A 14,708-nucleotide genomic window follows, 5' to 3' on the forward strand; every position below is an offset into this window, starting at 1 on the left:
GCCACAGCTTCTCTGGGCACCCTGTGCCAGGGCCTCACCACCCTCACAGGGAACAATTCTTTCTTAACCCAAACCTGCCCTCCTTCAGCTTAAGGCCACTCCCTATTTAGTAGGAAACAATGCCGCAAATAATACAATACAATTTAGAAAGAAATTTTCCAATTTTGGTATATTTCAAAACACTTCAATTTCAAATCTATTAAAGCAAAACAGAAAAAAAAAAAGAGAATGAATGAATGGAAGGGAATTCTAAGTTAATCATCACAAAGGGTGAAAGTGATAGAATGAATAATGACTTAAAGTTCACTTTTTAGATGGAAGTGTAAAGTGGACCAAAGGGGACTGAGTGGTCAAGCAACACCTTGGTGGACCTGGCCGAGGCTCTCAGGGCACAGTCACAGCTGTTTCAACACCGAATCCTTTCAAAACCAAGAGTCTGTAAGTGAAAGTGTTACACGTGCAAATGTTCACGAGGTACTTGAAGAGCATGAAAGTGTTTTGTGGTCACACCTGCCGAATCAAACACCTTGAGAGAGGCATATTCCCACAGTAACATCCACCCGTGCCACGACAGCAAGGGGATTTTGACGCAAGGGATATTTTAATGCAAATTCCATTTATTTCATTACTATTTTCTACCCCATCAGTCGGTCGCTCCGGCTCCGGCCAGGCGCTCCCCACGGCAGCGCCGGGGGCTCCTCCGTCCCCTCGGCCCGGTCACCGCAGTGCCCGGAGAGACGGAGCCGCCGCAGCCCCCCCGCTGTCCCCTCTCACAGCCGCTGTCCCCACACACTCCCTGTCCCCCTCTCAGCTGCTGTCCCCCACGGCCCCGGCCGCCGCCTGGATCCTCCTTAAGAGGCGGTGGCGGCGCGGGCCCCTCCCCGCCCGGAGCGCGGAGTCGCCCGCGGCGGGAGCGGGAGCGGAGCGGGACGCGCCCGGCGGAGCCCGGCAGCCGTAAGCGCGGGGTGGGAGCGGGGGTCACCGCGGCTGCAGCGGTCAGAGGGCGGGCGAGGAGTGGTGCCGGGAACGGGGCAGGAACGGGGCCGCCCCCGCGACGGGACGGGACGGTCCGGGGCCGGCTGAGCCCCCGCGGGGAGCAGTCCCTGCGCGGACAGCCCCGGCCGCGCCCGGCCCGCTCCGCTCTGCTCCGCTCCGCGGTGGGGGCTCCGAGAGGTACGGGGAGGCAGCGCGGGGGAGCGGGGTGGGAGCGGGACCGCGGGGTCCCTGCACAGGTCCCCAGCTCCATCCCCGGCCGGGGCGGGGGTGCGTGCCCGGCTCCTGTCCCCGCAGCTGGCACTGGCACGGGCAGGCGGTGAAGCAGTCGGACGTGCGAGCTCTAGGGAAGTGCGGCAGGGCGGCTGCAGAGGGAACATTTCGCAAAATGCCTGCGAGAGCGGCTTTTCTCTTGGGTCCGATGTGAGAGAAACGTAAAAGAGTTTTTGGTCACGGCCTTTAGCAGGTTTCTGTTCACTTACATTGGTATGATCGCGGACCAAAGTCACGGAATGGTTTGGGTTGGAAAAGACCCTAAAGCCCGTCCAGTCCCACCCACTGCCCCGTGCAGGGACACCTTGCACTACCCTAGGCTGCTCCAAGCCCGCTCCAGCCTGGTTTCCATGGGGTTCCCTGTGCCTCTTTGGGACTCCCACACTGACAGGTGCGGGGCTATTTGCTCTGGCCAGCCCTGCTGCACCTGTGCAATGCCCCAGCGGTGGGACCAGTTCCTGTGCTCCCCCAGCAGCTCCGGGCTGTGCGCTGGGCTTTGTCCCCCTCCCTGGGGAGCTGGAGCTGCTGGGGCTGGCTGACCCCTGCGCAGAGCTTGACCTTGTGCGTTCACTTTGGGGAAAATCCCTTCGGCCGCCTGAACTGCTGAGTGCGGAGTTTCCCATGTGGATGACGGGATGCAGACTCCGGGTTACAGCTCCAGCCCCAAGGGAGGAGCAGGGGTGTGGGTAGGACCTGTAACTGCAGTGCTTGTTCCTGGCAGAAGATGCTGTTCTGCACCTCAGTAGGGTGAGATGCGCGTGAAGCTGTTGATGCATGGGATCAGCTGCTTTGTGGTTACCCAGAGTTGTTCAGCCTGCTAAGGATTCCAGACAGAAAGCATGAATCTAAACCTTATTTTATTTTCTTTTCCTTAGTTTCAATATATGGTGTAGAGATAAATGCTCTTCTAGGACTGTCGTGTCTCCAAATCTTCAAGTTGGCCTTGTCTACCTTTCTGCACTCTCCTGTTCCCCTGTGGCAGGGATCCATAACAAAAGAGAAATGCAAATATTGATTTATGCTTGAATCACATAAATTAACCTCTTTGTGCATGGCCAGTCAATCTGCACTGGAAAAACACCATTTTGACTCTTGGCACCAAATGCTGTTTATGACTTGTTTTTCTTAAAAAAATTAGAAAAAAAAGCCAAAAAAAAAAAAAAAAAAAGGAAAAAAATTATCCAGTGCTGCTGCATCACTAGAGTTGCATATTTGATTTCATCTTCACCTGAATATGTTCCACTGAACATTGTTATCATGAGTATAATTTTCATGGCACTTTGAATAGGTTACTTTTGCCAGTTGGCCTAAACCATCTAGAAAGGGAAATATTTCAGGTTTTACCATGATTTTTCCCTTCAGTTCGTGAATTTTCATCCTACAAAGGGGAAAAATCACAAGCACTGAGTATTTCCCTCAGAGGTATTCCTGCAAAGCCATTGAGCAAACTTCACTGACCCTTTGGATAACCTCAGTCCTTCTGACAATGCCAGGGGCTGAGCCCAGTGCAATGCAGAAACGACCTTCTGGGTGCACATTGCTGCAGGAGTAATGGGAATGGCTCTGTTGGAGTCTTTGAATTGATGTGCAATATCCAGGGATGTGGCAACCTCAGTGACTTCCATCTAGGCTGGAACAAGACAGCCTTGCCAGTGGAACTGGAGACTTGGGAACTGTGAATTCAAATCACATGAAGTTAATTGAATGGCTTGGGATGGAAAAGACCAGGGATAGCAACAAATAGCATCCAGAGAAGGAGGTGTCTCCCCCTTGTACCCCAGAAGTTCAAGTGTATTAAAACTGACTACAAAATACAAGAAAATACTTAGTTTTCCATGAAAATTTCTAGCTCAAGAGGTGAAAGCTCACAGTATGGTATGGCCTGTGGTGAATGTGGAGTTGAGAGATTACATCCCAATTTATTTTTTACCTGACACATAGCACTGCTGTGGAACAGTTTCCCAATCCTTCAGGGCAATATCCTCTGCATCTGAGGAAGGAGAGTGGCCTTGAGGGAGCAAAACTGAATTCTTAACTAATTGTTTAGTTGACACTGATGGGCAAGTATGTGTTAAAAATATTGGTGCCTTACCAATGGACATGATTTAAACTATAAAAGCAGGTCCTTCCCTACAGCTCTGGTTCAGCTAAGGATTCAGCTTCCAGTTAAAGCCTGGGGGCCACTACTGGGACACACTTTTAATCTGAGTTTGCCCCTGGTCTGGTTTTATTTCATTTGTCTCTTTCCAAACAGAAGCTCCACATAATTTGTGGAAGAATTTGATTTGATGGGCAGAGGCAGCAGGATCTTGCTGTGAGGTGATGAACTCTTGTCTGGGTTTGCTGTAGCACTGATATAACTGTGTCTTTCTCAGTAGTCTGAAAAACAAATCCCAGAACCTGCCTTGGTAATGGAAATGACCTCATCGCTGCCCTAGGTTAGAATAACGTGATGTAGTAACAGAATACTTTCAAAAGAATTCTTCCTTTTTTAAAAAGAAGGAAAAAAAGCAGCCCCTCATCACCTTGGTATTCAGACTTTCCTGAGGATTTTCATTTACTGTTTACCTCAGAGAGATGACCCAAATTTCCTGACTGTACCAATTTCCAGTAGCCTGTGTGTCAATGTCTGGAGCAGAGTTACTCAGACCATGAGGCAGGGATGGGAGGTGGGCTCTAGGACAGGGGAAAGTGGTCCCCAAAGCAGGACCAAACTAAGCACCAAAAGCTTGCTATATTTTTTTAATAGATTATGGGGAAACAAAAGGACCTAGTGAAACTTTAAACTTTAAATTTTTAAAATGAAAAATATTTTGGCAATACTGCAAGTGAGAATTCATTAATTTTTTCTAGAAATACCTATTATTTCTCTAGTTGTGGAGGTGTCCAGGGCCAGGTTGGATGGGGCTTGGAGCAGCCTGGGCTGGTGGAAGGTGTCCCTGGCCATGGCAGGGCTGGAACTGGATGGGCTTTGAGGTCCCTTCCAACCCACATCACTCTGGGATTCTGTGCTATTATATAGAATGACATGGTTTATGTAAAAAATAAGCCAGCAGTGTTGGTGAGGGGAAAATATCAGCCATATGTTGATAGATGTACAGATTTAACTCATTTTCTCATGGGTTCATTATGGATTGCCAGCAGTGGTGCTTCCTCAGCCTGTGCTGGTCCTGTCTCAGCTGGCAGCTGTGCCAGGGAACACAGACACTGCAGCTTTTCTCCCAGGTGTTTTCCTTTCCCAGAGAGTGGGCTGTGGGCATGACACTTCCATCTCAGCCTACTTCTGCTGCGTGCTGGTAATTCCAAGACTCTCAGCACATGTAGGGAAGGATGGTTTTGGGATCTGGACTGACAAACAGCCAGAGTAGGAGTCAGTGTGGGAGTGTCCCAGACTCTTTAGGTGATCCTTGGAGGAAAAGCAGGTGCTTCCATGATGAAGTCCATGTGATTCCAGAGAGATATCCCTCAAAGCACAGAGATGATGCTCTGGGAGTGCCCTTTGCTCTGTGCAAGAGGCACAGTCTCTGGAGTTGGTGCTGGAGCTGGAGAGGTGCCTGTGGTGCCTCTGAGCCCTGGGCTGCTGTCCAGGCTGCACAGCTCTGCTGGCAGGCTCTCTGTAGTTGTGATGTTTCATCTCCTTCCAGACGAGTTGGTAGCACTGGTGACTTGGAGGGAAAGCTACAGAGCTGCTTTTTCTCCTGCTAACAGCATTATGTCAGCTTAGGATGCTGACAGTATCTAAAAATGCAGCTAAGCCTGCAAACAAAAATAATTTTCTTTCCAGCTTCCCTAAATGTGCCACTTTAGGAAGGAGACACAAAACACAGGGTCAAAAGCTTCCACATACACAAGTTCTGAACCATTTGAGATGTATCAGTTGCATCTGTGTTTTTTTGTGGTTACCTGATAGTAAAGCTGTTGAACTGACTCATTTTTGATATTTATCTGGTATTTTCCTTAGAATGATTTCAGCATAAATCAGTAAGACTCTAATTTCTTTTCCTATTAGTATTATCAGTGCTTATATCCATTGCCAAGATGGGTATGAATGTGCACTTCCTATAATAAATTATCCTTTTCTATTTACTGGGTTATAAAGGTCCTTATGTTTGCACACACACAGATCTTATAATAAGATCTGTACAAATATGTATTTCTTGCAGTAAGGGGCAGTCCCAGCCCCCAAGGGATTGCATTTTATTAAACATGCATGAAGGACAGGACTGATAAGTGGAATGTTGGGATAGGTGGAGTAAGAATTGGATGCACATGTCCAGGCTGTGTCATCCCATCTGCTCCATGGCCTTGGGCAGACTATTAAATAGAAAGATTTTGCCTTACAGGTTTGGTGTGAAGTTACTTTTAATTTGGTGGTGCTTCCCTGCCCCTCTACCATGTCTATTTCTCAAGGGTAGAGATTATAAATAGGATTTAATTACTAAAACTGTGTTTCTCATGCATTTCACTTACTGCACTGTCAAGTGGATGCTAAAAACAAATTCCCCCAAGCAGAGGTTTCATTCTGTCCCATCTCAGGGGAAAGCAAACAGCCCCTGTGGGTGATTGCACTGAACAGGGAGCAGCTCTGGCTGTGGCATGCACCAGCACTTTGCATGCTCCATCCCAAAAACTGTGCCTTTGGACCTCACATGCAAAACTGGAGCTCTATGCAAAACTACACTTTGGGCAGAAGGTGGTTGTGAAATGTGAGTAAATGGAAATTTTATGGTTGATCCTCTTGTGTTCTGTTTTTCAAAACTACAGTTGAGAATTTTGAAAGACTTTTGAGGCACATCTGTTCTTTAATTTAATCAATATGGATGTGTGTTGAAGTGAACATTGCAATAGTGGCCTTCTCTTGTCCTAGACAATTTCTATAAAATACCAAACTAACTATTCATGTGCTGCTGTTCTGTTTGAATCCTTTTCCTCCTTAATCCAAGCAGAATGGATAATGAGTTTCTAACCTCAGCACCGAGTGTAACACCCCTCTATCTCCTGATAAAGGCAGGACTCTGTAATTTTCACAAACCTGGTGGTTTTGGATGGTTGCATTGTGAAGAAAAAGTCATTTTCCCTGTGTAACCAAAGCCCTACAGCTGTGATTTAAGTGCTGATGAAAAACCTAACAAAATCTGAGAGGAGGGTAGCAGGTCCTGGCTTTCCCTAAATCCAGAGTGTTTTTATGGGTGTGTGTTTGTTTCAGTGATGGTACTCTCAGACTCCCTGCTTTTCCCAGGCACTGTGAGGTTCCCTTAGGGAGCTGCTATGAAGCCTGTGCTGATGGTAATGAGAACCAGCTCTTTGCTAATGGCAAAGCCTGCCAACATCTTGCATTTCTCTGGCTTTTTCCACTTGGAATAGGACATGTCCACACAGGTTTCTTTGCTGAGTGATTGCATTCAGCTGGGAGGTGCTTCCAAGTGTTATTTTGCTTTTTAAACTTCAATTCCTTTTTCCAAGAATCCCAAAGTCATTAACTCATTGTGCTGTTCAATGAGCTCTTCAACTCCCCTGTGGCCTGGAGAACACAGATTAAAGTTTTATAAAAGTGTTTTTGATATTGAGAAATTATATTGGATATTAGGAAGAAATCCTTCCCTCTAAGGGTGGGCAGGCCCTGGCACAGGGTGCCCAGAGAAGCTGTGGCTGCCCCTGGATCCCTGGCAGTGCCCAAGGCCAGGCTGGATGGGGCTTGGAGCAACCTGGGATAGTGGGAAGTGTCCCTGCCAGTGGTGCAGGGTGACACTGGATGGGCTTTAAGGTCACTTCAAACCTTCTATGATTCTGTGAAATTAATTGGCTTCTTCCAAGGCATTAAGTCAGATCTGAATCAAAATCACCATCTGAAAGGAATGGTGTGGGCAGGGCAAGGTCTTTCTACCCCAGCTGAGGGACCTTTCCTGGCCACTTAGTGGCTGTTTTCATTGAAGTGCTGTTTTTGGGGTTAAACTCCTTTTAAACTGATGTAGTTCTCTTCTGATAACTCTGTGCTTTCACAAATGGACATTTTCTTTATAGAAAGTCTTCTTGAAAAGTGGTCAAACACCTGCACTCTGCACTCTCTGCCCTGTAATGTGTCAGTCATTTCCCTTTCACCACAGAGCCAACACATCCATGGGTGTTTCATATGCTGAGAGAGAGTTTGAGTTGGCAAGGGAGGGAGTAAGCCCTCGGTGTCTTAAGAAATAGTTAAATTAGAAGCTTAGGTAGTTTGGTAAGAGAGTAGTCATAGTTCATTTAAGTTTCCTGAACCAATCCCCTGTGCCTCAGAGAGGAGTATGAAAGTCCCCCTTGTGTCCCAGATTTTGCAAAGCTCTTTTAACAGGGGGGTATGTAAATTTGGGGTTTCTTCCTCCCTTTGATTGCAGTCCTTTTACTTTTGAAGTCATTGTGGCTCCTTAGTGATTGAGAGTTATTGTATCACACTCCTGAAATCCATGTTTAAGTTGCTGTGTTTTTATGGGTTTTGTTACTTCTGTGGGTTTTTTCTGTTTTGTGTAACCACGGATGGAATTTACGTCCTGGTATGTAAATTACACATTTTATCACATTACAGTAAAGAGAGTCACATTACAGTAAAGAAAAATTAGTAAAGAGAAATTTACTTTTTTTTTTTTGCTTGTCATAGGGAAAATTTTCCAATAATTGTCTAAAGATGTTCTTTTCAGTCTTAATCCATCTCCAAAGCCTTAGTTGGGAATGTTGGGCATTTATTTGTAGTGGCTTCAATCCTTCCCTTCATCCTCTCAGGGAGTGACTGTGTGTATAACAGTTGATAGTTATCTAAAAATGAAGATTTTAGACAACCTGACCCAAAGCTTTCCTCCTAAATCAGCAGGGGTGGCACTGTAGTTCGTGCCACAGCTCGGTGTTCTCCCTGTGGGCACTCTGGATCCATCTGGAATGGTGGGGCAGGAAACAGAAGCCCTTGGAACAAAGCAGGAGCAGGGCCTGGTTGGCAGGGCAGGGCTGGCAGAGCTGCCCAGGGAGCAGAGAGCTTGGGGAAGTTGTGAGACCAGGGCACAGGAAGAGGAAGGAGCTCTGGCAGGGGCAGTGAGGTGCCTCTCCCAGTGTGGTCTCTGAGCAGGAAGGTGCCACTGCTTGCCCTCTCCAGCAGGACAGGAGGGTGGAGGAGAGCTCTGCCAAGTCTGGTGCAGAAAATCAAACCCTCGTGCAGATGCTGTGCCAAGATGAGGTTGCCTTCAAACGCAAGCTGGCAGCTCAGGAGCTGCTTGCTCCTGAGAGGTTGGGGCTGCCCCATCCCTGGAGATACCCAAGACCAGCGTGGATGGGGCTTGGAGCAAGCAGGGATAGTGAGTGGCATCCCTGTGGGTGGAACGAGATGGTCTTTAAGGCCCATTCCAGCCCAGACCAGTCTGGGATTCTGTCCAACAGCTCAGATCCAGGGCTGAAGGTCTGCTTTGCCAGAGGTTTGGCTGTGTGGAGCCAGGTGGGGCTTGCTCCAGGTCTGGCTTTGCTCAGCAGCCAAGGGTTGGATACAAGACAAAGATCACTGTTATGGAAGTACTTAATTTCTCCTCTCAAAAATGTAATATATGTGTTGGGCATGTCTATGTTTGTCTTTGTGTCTGTGTGTAAAACATATATTTATGTTACTTACTCAGACTCCAGCTTGTCAATAGCCATGAAATATTTCCATATAAATTTTACTCTCAGCATTTAAAGAGGCTGAAAAATGTCAGCGTCAGAAGTTTGTTCATCACTACTTTTACTAGAAAGTCCAGACAGATTTCCTTGAGTCACTCCAATTTTGTCATGCTTTAAGTGTTGCGACCATAAAGACCAAAGGAAGTGCTGCACAATTGTCCCCTTGGCTGCAGACAGTGACCAGAGCAGAGCTCGTGTTTGGAGTGAGGAGCCCAAAACCAGAAAGTTGAGTCACATTGTGCAGACATGACGAGTGGGAGATGACAAAACATACCTTGTGAGTGCAGCCCTCCCTCCACCCTGGCAGTGCCAGCAGCCTGGCTGGGGTTACAGCCTGAGCCAAAATTCCAGGAAATCCCCAAAATTGATACCAACTGAACTGAAAAAGAATCAAAAAGATATTGAAAGGAAATACTGAAGTATTGACCTTAAGGTCAGCTAAATTTGTTTTACTTGTGTTGCTGACCAGAAGCTAGCTGTTAAATTTTACCAGCTTGTTCTATTTTTAGCTGTTTTTTGGGGGTTTTATGTGAAACCACTGCATAACTGTAGTGCAGAAGGGCTGTCAGCTGCCTCAGTTGAAGCCTGAGTGCATCAGGCACCTTTGCATGTTGGATTCTCCCACAAAACCCCATAAATAATTACATAAAAGCTTATTCTAATGTTTTCCCTGGAGTTTCTGTTTTTAAACCTTTCCTACTTTCCAGCAGGGAAGCAAAAGAAGGGGAATGAAGGCGTGGATAAGTTAAAGATATGCAAGAACCAAATCCTCATGATTTTAATAGAATCTTTAAAAGGCATTGGCTCAGAAATACTTAGAAGTTGGCTGAGCTCAGTGCTGTCTCCAAGGAACAGGGATGGGTTTGGAATGAGATTTTTGGGGGCTGACTCTAGAGCTCTAAATCATGCAGCAGCAGTTCTTGCCACGGTACCAGTGAGGCTTCTGGAAGGGGGATCCTGAGGTTTTGGCAGGCAGCAGCTCTTGACCACAGTGCAGCAGAGCAAGTGGAAAGTTTTGCCAGTGCTCCAGGTAAGAAAGAAAGGCAGGGGAGGTTTTTTTTCCCTTCCTTTCCCCCCTTCCCATGAGCCTTAAAGGAATATAGTCAACAAAAAGCTCTGCGCAGTCAGGTGTTGCAGTTGAGATGTCTATCTTTAATTTTAGGAGTTCTTGCATAAGTGTTTGCATTCCTGGCAAGACTTTGGAAGCTGCCACTGGCAGTGAATTTTTCCATTTCAGAGAGCCTGGCTCTGGGTACTTGGGGCACCCAATATCTTGAAATTCAAAAGTGAGCCTTAAGCTGGGCTTCCAAAAGTGAAAATACCCTTAAAAATAACTGTCAAACATTCCTGGAAGTGTCCAAGGTCAGGTTATACAAGGCTTGGAGCAACCTGGGATAGTGGGAGCTGTCCCTGCCTGTGGCAAGTGGTGGCACTGGATGGACTTTAAGGTTCCTTCCAACCCACATCATTCCAGGATTATATGATGGGAAGTTTATTTGTGGAATAAGTAGGTCCCAAATTCTTACTGTATAGAAATGTTGGGCATTTTCCCATCTGCTTTTCCTCAATGCACTGTGCTCATAGTAAATTACCTGCAGAGGTGGGTCTGAGCAGTGCATTCTGATTGGTTTAGGTCTTTATCCTAATAATTGTTTTTAATGGAACTTCTGTCAGATTTTTCACATTCCTCTTTGTTTCTTGGCTTTTTTGCTGGAAAACAAGCGAGCTACTTCCCACATAAGCCTGACCCACGCAGTGGGGATTACTGGTCAGCTGCCTGAGGTTTTATGACCAGTTTTGAGACTCTGCCTTGTGGCTTTGATTTCTGTAGCAAAGGATAGTGACTGTTGCCATTTTTAAAGAGTATTCTTGGCATCTCTCAGCTGAGTTTGTTGTTCTTTCTCAAGGCTGGTTTTTTTATTTCCAGCGCAATTTTGATTTAAGTAAAATATGATGTCAAAGAACAGTTATTTAAAGGTATTAACTCAAGGAGCTCTTTCATTCCTTGAATAAATGAACTCCTTGCTTTGAATTTACTCAGTTCCACTTTGGCATCCTTCTGTGAGTTTGCCATACAGCGAGTTCACATATGGGGGCATGGTTTTTCTCAGAGGCTGTAGCAGCAAGTGGTTCTTGTTAAGTCCCCTGTGCGTAAGCAGCATAATTGTAACATAAACCATTGTGCCCTGAATCAGTTGCCTCTTCCTCAGGCTTGCAGATGCTGTCTGTGGGGAAACTACAGCACTTGGCTTGGTTTTCAGTCCAGGGAACTTCCATGGCCAACGTGACACAGGTGTGGGGATTCAGGCAGAGATGCTTCCAGCCTCCTGAATATTCCTGTTGGGAAGGCCATTCCTTGCAGAATATAAAATAGGGAGGATGCTTTGAACCCAGCCTAATTCAAGTTTATCAAAGGACCATGTCTGATGCCCTTGACTCACCAAGCCTTGCATCGTGTATCATGGCCTAATAATTTTGCAACTTCTGTCTTCCTCACTTTTTTTGGCCTCTAAAGTAGCTTTCACCACTAGAAAAGGAGAAACTTTACACTGGTGGTGATTGTTGGGACTTTTCCAGAGTTTCAGCCCTGCTAGAGTGTTTACAGCCCTCCCTCCACTGTTGCTGTGTCACCTATACTTTCAGTAATTGCTTACAAGTCATCTTTAAAAAAAGATTCACAATCTTTTCATCTATTACCTCCCCTAGAGCAGGAAGTCAGATCTTAAAATCTCCTGTCTAGCTATGCTGTGTCAACATCCTTGACAAGCTTCATCTCACTGTGTCCTCCAAAAATGTGGCACAAAGGTTGAACTTTTTGCCTTCTGCTCAGGATCCTTCCTCCCACCCATACTTCCTTAGCAAGGCATGGGGAGAGCAGTCACGGACCTACAGAGTCACTGGGCTTGGAAAAGGCCTGTGACTGATCCCCACCTTGTCACCAGCCCAGAGCACTTCCTTGGACACCTCCAGGGATGGGGGCTCCACTATGGGCAGTCCATTCCAGTGTGTCACAACCCTTTCCATGCAGAAATTCCTCCTGCTGTCCAGCCTGAGCACAGCCTGAGGCCGTTCCCTCTCCTCCTGTCCCTGTTCCTGGAGCACAGCCCGACCCCCCCGGCTGTCCCCTCCTGTCAGGAGCTGTGCAGAGCCACAAGGTCCCCCCTGAGCCTCCTTTTCTGCAGGCTGAGCCCCTTTCCCAGCTCCCTCAGCCCCTCCTGGTGCTCCAGCCCCTTCCCCAGCCCCGTTCCCTTCCCTGGACACGCTCCAGCCCCTCAAGGTCTCTCTGGCCACGAGGGCCAGAACTGGACACAGCACTCGAGGTCCCTCAGCAGTGCCAGCACAGGGCACAGCCACTGCCCTGGGCCTGTGCCCACACCAGGGCTGGCACAGCCCAGGGGCCATTGGCCTCTGCTCCACCTGGGCAATATCTGGGCTCATTTTTAACTTCTGTCCCCAACACATCCAGGGCCTCTTCCAGCTTTCCAGCCACTCTTGCCCTCAGCCTGGAGCTTCAGGGGTTGGGGTGACCCAAGGCCAGGACCCAGCACTTGTCCTTGTTGAGCCTCGTCCCCCTGTCCTTGGCCCGTGGGTCACCTTGGCACGTCAGCAGAGCATCTACTTTTCCATTTGTAGTGGAAGTGGAGTGATGGGTGCTCTGCATGGAGCAGAGGTAATCCTTCCTCCTTGTGTGGGAAGCACTAAATTAAGAAATAACATTACAGTGATTTTCCAGGATGCTAGACAAAGTAATGTAGAAACAGAGTATTTGTTATTTCTGTTATACAATCACAGGATCAATCTAACCAAATAAAATGCTGTAATCTGATTTGATAGAAATGGAGGGTGACATTCATACAAAAAGTCTGAGTCATTACTTAGCTTATTCTTTACCCCTTACTCTTCTCCTGATAGATTGAAAGTTAATGACTGTGCTGGTGAGTCACACTTATTATATTTAAAGTTGTTCCTGTCTTTGATTTTTTAAGAAGAATTGGACAGCTTGATATAAACAACCTCCCCCTAATGATTTTTCTTACACTTGTGAAGACGTATTTTGGCAATGATATTTATATTATGCTGCGTTTACTCATTTTCAGGGCTTTTCCACTTGGTGAGACTAACTCCAGAGTAAGCTTGTGCTCAGCATGGGAAAAATCTCATTATTCTTCTTATCTTTTGACATATCCTGTACAAATGAATTATCTGTAGGAGTGTGCTGAGAATGAAAATGTTCCAGTAATAATCTCTATGCGTGTGTGCGTGTGCAGCTTCTTTTTGTGAGTTATGTGTTATAGTTGGTCTTCCAAGAGGATAATCCCTTCTCCACTTCAGTCTGTCACCTCAAGTGAGTATGAGCTGAGATCACAGAAGATTGTTGACTCAAGGTGTGATCCAGCTGTCCACTGATAGCTTGGTACTGATGGTGTCTGAAACTGTGCCTAGCAATGAAACACCCTTGTCCTGGCAGAGGTAGAGTTCACTTCTGGGTGTCAGTGAGATTTAGGCACTTAGGGAAAGGCTGGCTCTCCATGACAAGGGAGAAAGGGAAAGGCTAGCTCTCCATGACAGGGCCAGGCTGAACAATGGCCTGTTTGCTGTAATTTGTAAACTTGGACGTTGACCAATAAAACAGTGAGAAGCAAAGAGTCATGGAATGATTTGGGTTAGAAGGGACCTCAAAGCCCATCCAGTGCCACCCCCTGCCATGGGCAGGGATACTTTCCCAGGTTGCTCCAAGCCCCATCCAGCCTGGCCTTGGACACTTCCAGGGATCCAGGGGCAGCCACAGCTTCTCTGGGCACCCTGTGCCCCACCACCCTTAGAGGGAAGAATATCTTCTGGATGTCGAACCTAGATTTCCCCTCAGTCAGTTTGACGCCATTCCCCCTTGCCGTGTCACAATTCCTGATGCAGTGCCCTTCTGGCTTCCTTTAGGCTGGAAGGTCAGCCCTCTGTTCTCCAGTTAACTTAATCTTTTCTTTGATTACCTCTGATAACTAGTTGAACAGTTGATGTTGGTGGTGCTGCCTTGAGGTGCTCTTCCTTTAGGAAGGAATGCTGTCAGCCCCAGCAGCAGCACAGTCACAGATGGTGTAACACCACCAGGTATCAGGGAAACAAAACAATCCATGTTGGTAATGGCAGAGTGTCCTTGAAGATGTGTTTAGAGGCACTGCCTCCCCTGTGTCTGCCAAGGGTGGGGCTCACCAACTCCAGCTCAAATGCAGGACTTGGTGTGTGCTTGTGATCCAGACCTGAGTTAGTTATGGTCAGCCTGGGGAAGAGGAGGCTGAGGGCACAGCTCACTGGGGGCTGCAGCTCCTCCAGTCTCTGCTCCCTGTGCCAGGAGCCAGGGAATGGCTGGAGCTGGGCCAGAGGAAGGTTTTCCTGGATACCAGGAATAGTTCTTTCCACAGAGGGTGGTGGGCACTGCCCAGGCTCCCCAAGGAATGGGCATGGCCCCAAGGCTGCCAGAGCTCCAGGAGGATTTGGACAATGGTCCCAGGGATTGCTGGTGTGTCTGTGCAGGGCCAGGAATCAGACTGGATGATCCTTGGGGGTTCCTTCCCACTCAGGACATTCTGTGATTCCATGAAGACTTTCCCATTAGGCTGTGTGGGATGGACGGCATCTAGGGGAAAGTGTTAAGCGAGATAATTTTGGGATTACAGCTCTATTTGCTGCAGATGTTTGCTGCAGATGTTTGCAGTAAACATTCTTCAAGACTTTCTTCACGGCTCTTGATGAGTGTAATCAGAATTTTCTGGTTG

The 14,708-nt window shown here is 47.4% G+C and overlaps 1 protein-coding gene across 3 annotated transcripts in view; it reads left to right on the forward strand.

The window, feature by feature from the left end:
- The first annotated feature begins 874 nt into the window (after positions 1-874).
- Positions 875-14,708, forward strand: part of PLA2G4A (phospholipase A2 group IVA) — a 67,784-nt gene continuing 53,950 nt past the window's right edge. Inside the window, exon 1 of one of the 3 annotated variants that reach the window (XM_050977565.1) lies at positions 875-954. The gene's annotated coding sequence lies outside the window, so the exon portion shown is untranslated. Of the gene's footprint in view, positions 955-1,154; positions 1,174-9,948; positions 9,968-14,708 lie in introns of those variants that run through there. The other 2 variants (XM_050977566.1, XM_009088419.4) reach the window with 2 other exon arrangements.

The sequence above is a fragment of the Serinus canaria genome, chromosome 8, assembly GCF_022539315.1.
Source record: "Serinus canaria isolate serCan28SL12 chromosome 8, serCan2020, whole genome shotgun sequence".
Taxonomy (NCBI): domain Eukaryota; kingdom Metazoa; phylum Chordata; class Aves; order Passeriformes; family Fringillidae; genus Serinus; species Serinus canaria.